The sequence below is a fragment of the Opisthocomus hoazin genome, chromosome 1 (assembly GCF_030867145.1).
Source record: "Opisthocomus hoazin isolate bOpiHoa1 chromosome 1, bOpiHoa1.hap1, whole genome shotgun sequence".
Taxonomy (NCBI): Eukaryota; Metazoa; Chordata; class Aves; order Opisthocomiformes; family Opisthocomidae; genus Opisthocomus; species Opisthocomus hoazin.
The window spans coordinates 70,687,088-70,693,087 of record NC_134414.1 but is presented as its reverse complement, the minus strand read 5'-3'; positions in this window follow the sequence as shown (position 1 = coordinate 70,693,087).

The following is a 6,000-nucleotide window of genomic DNA, read 5'->3' as shown; positions in this document are numbered from 1 at the left end:
CGAATATACCATCCAGTTGTTGCTAAATGGTTGTTTGCAACAAAACAGGAACCTCCACAAGGTCATTTAATATGTAACCCAAGTATCACTGACATAACAATTGTAACCCTCCAGAAAATAGGAAAAAAAAAAGGCTGTTGCCTCATACAGCTTCAATAACATCAAGATGAAAAAAACCCCCATCCAGATCAAAAAAAGTGGACTTCTCCCCATAAGACCATGGGGCAGATCTCATTGTCTTAATCGCTAAAGCGAGGTTTTTTATATATAATTGTATTATTTCAAAGTTATGTAAATCTGTGCTTAATATTAGACTGGTACATTTTGATAGAACTATAATCACAGCAAAAGTGGTCCTTATCAGTGAAATTCATATTACTTTCATTTTGTTCTCTTTAATACTAGGGACATACAGAATGTGATCTGATATTCAGTGTATTATATTTCTCAAGCAGGGCCAGTGGCAACATAGCAGTAGACTACATATAAAAATGGCTATTAAGGATATTAACTAGTAATTGCTTAGACTAATCTCTCTAAATAATCAGTAATTAAAAAAATAAATAAAACGGCTGACCATTGTGATTTAAGGTCAGATTAAAATTGACCAAAAAAGTCAATTGGAATAGTTTTAATTATTTATGGTGCCGTATTTTCCTTCAACTGAAATGTTTTATATTTTAGTGTGGACAAAACAGATAATTTGTAGCAACAATGGCAGTTCTTTTATCAGTTGAACAAGTAATGCACAGGATTTCAGGTCAAAAATATCCTTTCTTGATTCAAACAAACTGTTAACAAGTCAGTTTCTTTTGATTCCTTACCATTACACCAACAAGCCCCATCAGCAATATCTGTAGATTCTGAATGAACAGATTTGGTGAGAGACCCGGCTACCCTGTCAGCTACTTGTAGAGATGAACCTTTGCATTTCATACCCAAGGTGAAGGAAATAGTGTACAGACTATGTGTTTGCCAGACTAGAGCTGATGGTGATAGTCAGGATGAGACTCAGCTTTGCCTTGCTGGGTCCAGCAACATGGGAGTTAGTCTTGAAAGGGTGACTACGGGTCTCCAAAGAGTCCAGGTCCTGCTCCTCTTGATCCACGTAATGGAGAGGCAGGGCAGAGCTCCCAGTACTTTCAGCATTGGTGGGTGCCACCTTGACCTTGCTAATAGTCAAAAAGGATGGTTGGACCCCCTGACCCCAACAGGTAGTCTTTTGATCTGTTTCAGGTGCTGTCAGGGAAAACATCCAGCACTGGGTTAAACCTCTGCAATATCCATTTCTAACCAGAACAACAAGACAGAGAGCAGGACACATCTGCTAATTCCTAAGAATTAAAAAAAAACAAAACCACCACCCACCCAACCACACAAAAAAAACCCCAAACCAGTAAAACCCGAATTAAACAAAACTGAGCAAAGTTCTTCTGAAAATGTTGTTAAAGTGTTGCAGCTGTGATGAGGTGGACTAGAAGAGTAAATAACTTCCTCATCTCTATTTGACGCAATATACTGTTTATTTTATCAAATAATAAACACAATTAAGACTCCTACATCCATAGCACACAGCTACAGAAAGTATTACCATATAAGAACACTTGATGAAAAAACACCAAACAGACAACACACTAATAACACCTCTCATTTAGTTCATTAAGAAATTTCAAACTGTTCTGAAAGGAGATGCTACCTTCAGAGATAAAATCCCAACACAAATTTTCCTAGTCTTCAAGTAACCGCCTCCTTTTATTAAACTACAAACAGATAAGAGTTTCTATAGTCCAAAAAGTACTGTATGGATCAAGACTATGTCTGGTCTCACTAGTCAGTAGGAGGCTTGCCAACACTTCTGTGGAACATCAGAATAGATAAACAAAGCAATCAAAATGTTGGAACCCAATACTTCTCAGCACATAGAATACTTCATACAGAGGTCTCACAGAAACTGAGTAGGCAAAACTTAACAAATGCTGCGACCTAGAGTGAGATCATACATCCATACAAATCAATGTTACAACCAGGTATTCACCAACCACTCCACCTCTGATCTCTTATCCTGCTCTTCAGTGGAGAAATGCGAAAATATCTTCAAACAGCCACTATAAACGATTGTTCATAGTGTCCCTGGATACCAGAAATCACAAATTCCAGTAAGATAAAGGTTTTGCTTATATTTAAGGTGTGCCTCTCCTATTCCAGACCTAAAGACAGGTTTGTATGACCATGAGCTTGCCTAGATTTTCCTGTTTTACTGGTTGTTCCAACTAAAAGATATTGTCTCTGTCTACAAGACTTCTCTTAACTGCTTTCTTAGATAGTTATAACGACAGTAACAGCAGAAAATAAATGAGTCTACTTGATTTCAACCCTTTATATTCTTGGTTTTTTGCAGTCACATTATAAAAGATCATTCACAAAGCTTAAATTCTAAAGATGAAAAGAAAATCACATCTTTGCTTGGGGACAGAACTAGGAATAGCAAGTGGTTCATCAATTCATTTGTTAAATTGCACTGTCTAAGCCCATGGGAAATAGCCCTGCAGAAGTCCTTTATGATGCAGAAATGGCATGTGCTCGCTCCTGTCTGTCTCCCAATCCTGCTATGCCTATGCTTTAGAAAGCCACTAGCTTTGCATTAGTGGGACCCTCACATTCCTTTTTTTACTGTATTTGCTGGTTAGTTTTGTTGAAATATTGCATCTAACAGAAAAGCTAATGTGGCTACATTCCACAGATACTTGTAGAATGAGTAAAGATCTGAAAAAAAACAACTGACTTGGTTCTGAATTATTCTGATGGGAGAATTTGTCTGTTAATTCATGAAGACTCAACCTCCCGAGCAAACTGTTCTGCTAAAACCAACACCAAATTTCTTGTACACTGAGACAACATGGATCTGAAAAATAGCTGCCTTAGTATCTTCTGTTAAAAGGCTTCAAGCAGAACAGCAATTTGCAAGTATGTCACTATCAGAGCTTGAGTTCTTCAGCAGCAGGAGAAGGACATCACTCCAAACTCAGAGACGTGTTAATAATGTGTTTTAGAATATCATGACTACTGGCTTGAAAACTAATGCAATAAATACACAGTTTGTTACGAAAGATGACTATTTATACTGATGTCATTTTAATAAATATAACAACTTCGGCATCAGCGAAAGTTCATTACAGCACTATAGCTGCACATTGTAAAGAACTGGAGAAGAGAATTATAAGACTAAAAAGACTGAAGGGGCTTCTAGTTAAATCTAAGCCTATCAAATTAATTGGGACTTTGATTCTTTCATTTGGGCAGCATGTATTTCTGCCACTTTAAATTTGATGCAGGAAACAGACCAACTCTGCTGCACATCATAGGCACTATTCATTGACAGCCGGACACTAAGTCTTTCCTATACAAAACTGAAAAACACTTTTCAGGCATAAACGAATGTTGCTATTCCCATTTTACGTGTAAGAAGGCTAAAAAGCCGATTTCCAAAGCGATTTTCTCAAGATCAAGCTGCTCAGACCGATCAGGCAAGGAGTTTCAAGGACTTGTGCCTGAGGTCCATTACTTTGAGCTCAGTGGTATCACACTAACATCACACCAAACCGTACAGCAGTACATCAGACTCTAAGACTCCAGATCTGTAAAATTCATCAACACAGCCTACAACAAGCATCCGATTAATATGAAACAGATTTTTTAAGATTTTTGTAATCGTCTAAACTCTAGGTTCTCTTTCCACCACACATGGCTTTTAGTTTTCAAGCCTTCAAAATCCACTTGGGCTTGTTTTTCAGACTTCTTGACCAACCATGATTATTTTTAATTTTTTCTCAAAATAAACACTATTTTTTATTCTGTATTAATCCTTCTGTTTTATTTTAATACAGGATGAGATTTTCCAATACCTACTTTATTTTCTGAATCTAGAACTCTATGTACGACATCAGACAGCACGGGACCGCCACAAAGCTCCTGAGGGCAGCAGTGCCTAAGCTGGTGCTCCCACACAGCCCTCGCTGCAGGAGAACTCGTCCCACTTCAGGCTGCTAGGGAGGTCCACCATTGCACAAGGAAACTGAAGGTCTGGCCCAGCTGCTCCCTGATGACAGGTGCAAAGTAGGTAGATATGTGTATGTCTACTTTTTCAGTGCATTCTGGGAGAAGCACTAAAAATTATTTAATAAAGCAAGGTGAAATTATACTAATGAAGAATCAAGAACTCTGTTCTATCAATAAAAAGGAAAGACTTAGTCCTTTTATCCTCTTTTTTTTTTTTGTCTTTTTTCCCTTCCTCCCCTGATCCTTATTCTTCTTTGTAAGAAAATTGATAAAGAACAAGAAAAAGGAAATTTAAAAAAAAATTACAAAGGAAAAAGGAAACACCAAACTAATCATAAGGATAAGAAGCATTTTGATCGACCAGTGTAATGTGTTAATCTGTGCAGTTAGAACTCCTTGCACAACCACTTCAGCAAAAATTGAACAGCAGACAAAAAGAAATGCTTCAAACACGGATGCCCCGTTCCCCCACTCCAGTTTATCTTCCAAATCCTTTTGGAGACCCGCATTGTTGGATGGTCTCTGAGATGTGCACTGAAAAAACTTCCTGAGGGGAAACTCAGAATGGCAGCAACTCTAAGATCCTGGAGGACTTCATTCGCTGAAGTTCACTGCTGATGGAGCACACATCTCACAGCAGAGCTGCAAGAGTAAAGAAGTGACAGAATTCTACCAAAAGCACCCCAAAAAGTAATGAGCACAACCGAACAAAGTTAGGCTTCTAAACTGAACTGCAAGAGCCTTAGCATGAATTACAAACACTGTTTCTGATCATCTAGCAGCAGGGCACAGAGATGCGAGAGGAACTAGTGAACAAAGAGAGTCCTGACATTCGCTTCCTCTTAATACGGGCGCAGAAAGCATCAGTGAGAAGCTACTGCTCGGTATCACACAATTATGTGCCTCATTCATTAGTACCACATCATTGACTACACCATGAAAGAAATGACAAATTAGCAATTTCACAGGACTAGCATAATGCTATCATTTGTATCACAAAGTCAGCAAAATCTAACTTCCAATAATTCAGCTCACCATTCTAACCCAAGACTGGCCATCAATATGGTTTTATGTGCCTTGTACTAATCACTAAAGTCAGATAATATGCAAGGTTAATGGTTGCAGACAGTCTGAGGAAATATCCAAGATCTGATAAGGAAACCCCACATTATTGCTGTTCTATGTGTGTATATCCCAATCAAGAATAGGCAAAGGAAGGAAATCAATGCTTAAGGCAGTTATAATACATCTCTTGGTGTAACATATAAATTGGTCCTTCATTGCCCATTCACATTTCAGTTAATAAATAGTTCAGACATAGGACACATGGATAGTGAAGAAGTGTAACCATTGTATGTTTGTCTCCCTTACTTTAGATTTATGCTGTCTTAGTACAACAGACTCTATCCAGTGTTTTCCAATTACTTCACTAGCCTTTTAAAGAAAATAAAAAGTGGTGCTTAATCCTGATCGGTAGTTTGTTATGCAGACCACCACCTGAAAGGAACTTGATGCGTTTTTCCTCACTTAAACAAACAGATGATCAACGAGGATATTCTCATTCTAATTGCACCCCACCATTGCTTACAGTCACAAATATATAATTTATCTCCATTGCTCATAATGAAAAATTCCTTTTTTCCATACTAGTTATAGCAGACTGAACGCTGATTTTCCTTTGTATTTAGAACAGAGCTATCCAAGAATACTCTACAGTAATTCGCAAGATAAGAAGTCTGACCTCAATACGATCATGCACGTTTTTTACTGTAGCATTGCTGATAATATATAAATGCCTGTAATTTAAATCCGTACCTGTCCAATGTTCCTAAAATGTCAAACCCTACACTTTGAAACTTTTTCAAAGTAAGCCCTTTTCCCCCTCTAATGTAATCACACAGGGTAAAACCCTCTGCAAACCAAAACCAGGCAGGCAGTGTATTT